Source organism: Haemaphysalis longicornis, unplaced genomic scaffold, assembly GCF_048455015.1.
Source record: "Haemaphysalis longicornis isolate Haplotype H1 unplaced genomic scaffold, Haemaphysalis longicornis Haplotype H1 scaffold_11, whole genome shotgun sequence".
In the NCBI taxonomy this organism is placed as follows: Eukaryota; Metazoa; Arthropoda; class Arachnida; order Ixodida; family Ixodidae; genus Haemaphysalis; species Haemaphysalis longicornis.
The window spans coordinates 83,536,352-83,539,393 of record NW_027526214.1 but is presented as its reverse complement, the minus strand read 5'-3'; the positions used below and the strand labels follow the sequence as shown (position 1 = coordinate 83,539,393).

The window sequence follows — 3,042 nt, the reverse complement described above, 5'->3', positions numbered from 1 at the left end:
ACCACAGCACCATGGATTCAATTGCTGATCTCGTATCCACTCTAGAGGAGGCAAAAGAAAACAAGGCAGTTGCCTACGTCGTCTTCCTCGACATCAGGAAGGCCTTCGACAGCCTCCCCCACGCGGCTATTCACGCTGCAATCAGGCGCTACAACATCAGCGGCAACATGCGCGCCTATCTGGAGGCCTTCCTGAGAGGATGACAATTACGCGTGCGTCTCTTGGGCTGCACCAGCTCGGCGCGGCCAGTGACTTCAGGCGTCCCCCAAGGCAGCGTGCTCTCACCCTTTCTCTACAATCTGGCCCTCGCTACGCTACCTCAAGCCCTTCCCACGACTCCAGATGCACCCGTATATGTTAGCATGTACGCGGACGACGTTGCAATATGGAGAACCGCCACAGCGAGAGAACGCATGCACGCGCACACCGCCACGCAACAAGCACTCGACGCGGTCGTGAGCCACCTACAGGGGCTAGGACTGGAGGTCTCCACCGAAAAAACTTCGGCCCTTCTCTACCATCATGTGGCAAAAACGGCTCGCACCACCCCGCCACTGAACATCGGCGGCAAACCCCTCCCTTGGCAGGCCACGGCTCGTTACCTTGGGATCACCATAGACAAGCGTCTCACGTGGCTGCCACTGGTGCAGCGCCTCAGGGCTCACCTCACCGGGGTACAGCGAGCGGTGCGAGCCCTGGTTGCCAGAGGCAGGGGCTGCTCTCAGGAATGGGCCCTCCGCATATACGACGCCGCGGGGGTGTCCCACCTCCTCTACTCGCTGCCGTTTGTGGCCCTAAACAAGACAAACTGGGCCAAGATCGAGAGGGACCACGCGGCAGCGATATGCCTCTGCCTCGGACTGCCCCGAAGCTCAGCCATCGCCGCCACACTCGCAGAAGGGAACGCCTGGCCCGCCAAACTAAGAGTCCAACAGGCGGGCCTACACTACATCAACAGGCTCACCTGCGCACCTGACGGCGCTGCGCTACTCCGACGCCTCCAGTCCCGGCCCCTCTCAACCGCTGGAAAACTCGCCGAAGCCTTCGCGGAGCTCACCGGCTACGCGCCCCTTCCCCGCCCAGCCACCCCTCTCCCTCCACACCGCACCCGGAACTACCGCATCAAAACTTCCCTCCCGGGCATCAGAGGCAAGAGACGAGACCCTCCCCAGGCGCTGCGCTTCGGAGCGCTGGAGGTCCGAAGCGCAGCGCGGAGAAGCGCACAGGCGAAGCACACGGGCGGAGAGGCGCAGCTCGACATATACACGGACGGCTCCCTCCTGCCCGGTCCGCCGGCCAGCGCGGCGGCTGCATGCGTCGCCCCCCAGATCAACAGGGCTAACAAATGCCGCCTGCCATTCGCCGCAAGCTCCACCACCGCAGAACTGGCAGGCCTACACCTCGCGGCTGACCTCGCCCTAGAGCTGCAGCCGCCAGCAGTAACCATCTACTGCGACAGTAAAGCGGCCCTCCAGCGCCTCAACCGCCCGCACAAACACGCGCCGACTGTCGCCGCGCTCCACAACAAATTCAGCAGGCTGGCAACGCGGGGATGCACAACCACTCTTCAATGGGTCCCGGCACACGTCGGCATCGCCGGAAATGAAACAGCAGATGGTCTAGCCAAAACAGCACACTCCGCAGCCACGGCCGTCACCTCCGAGGTGACTACGATCGACGGGGGCCGTGAGTTAGCGATAACACGAACGCTGCGTTCATCCCGACCCACGAGTGGCAGCACATCGAACACCTGCCCGCATCCCCCGCAAACTGACCCGACAAGAAGCCAGCCTGCTCAGCCGACTACGCACGGGCTGTGCAGTCACACAATCTAGACTGCACCTCTACAAAAAAGTAGACAGCCCGGCGTGCATGCACTGCGCCGAACACGAATCAATATCACAGTGCCTCACCGCGTGCACTGCACACAACTCGGAGCGCGAGCGGCTGCGGAAAGCGTACCAGCGCCTGGGGATACCGTGCAGCACAAAAGAAGAGCTCCTCTTTCCCCGCTGCGGCCGCCTCCTTCTCCTCGACGCTTTCAGACATCTCCTCTCCTACCTCGAGGAAACCGGCCTGGCCGCGCGCCTCTAAACAAACCTTGCCTCCTCCCCCTACCTCTACGGTCTCCCTGAGCTGCAAGGGGGCTTTTACTCTTTCTTTATTTTCTTCGTAGGACCGCTCGTCCCGCCGAGATTCATTAAGGCCCATGTACGCGCAGATGTGCCGCCGCGACCGGCGAGGCGGGGTTACTCGAGTGAGCACCCCTTCCGCATTCCCCGTCCTTGACCTTGACCTATTCCACTAGCCGCCGTGGCTCCTTCCTTGGCCAAATGGCCCCTCTCCCGCTCGGCGCTTCTTTTCTTCTGCGTGTGCCTGCCTCGCAGCCGCCGCCATACCCAAATTATTCACTCCCATCCCTATCCCCCATCAACATCTCTTCTACTAGTTTCCCCCGCTATACCCTCCTTTCATATCCTCTCCCCCTCCCCCACAGGCCTGATAAGGTGTCGGCACCCTTCGAGCAGACAGTTTCGGGCCTTTTCCTCCTACCTGCCCCCCCCCCCCCCCTCAAAGCCTCATCGCATCGCATCGCGTTCTCTTGCCGGTCTATGTTTATTCACTTCAAATTGCTTGCATGAATGTGTTGTTTCCTCATCCTACAAATTAAAACCTGAGGAAGACTGATTTATTGCGACGTTTTGTGTTGTGTCAGTCGACTTTATTACCAATAAAAAAGCGTAGTTGTTTGCTTGGGATAAACTATTGGTCGGGAGAGGTGAAAACGACGCTTTTCTGCGGCACGTTTAGAGGTCCGAAGACTTCTTTTAAAATAAGTTGAAGTTCCTATGCGACAGAGAAAACGATTTGTAAAAATGGTCGTGCATTGTCCACTGCGGATACACCGGCGCCAAGCGAGGTCTCAGAGCTTCCTAACTAGAAGACAGGCTGAGAATTCCTCGGCAGAAGCTTGGTGAGTGCTGCGACACACGCAGTTTTAAGCTTTTTTAATCCACCTACGATATATCCCCTCGGTCAGCC

At 59.3% G+C, this 3,042-nt stretch overlaps 1 pseudogene; it reads left to right on the top strand.

Annotated features, from left to right (window-relative positions):
* Positions 1-362: 362 nt before the first annotated feature.
* On the top strand, positions 363-2,094 carry LOC144160701 (uncharacterized; annotated as a pseudogene).
* Positions 2,095-3,042: the final 948 nt, after the last annotated feature.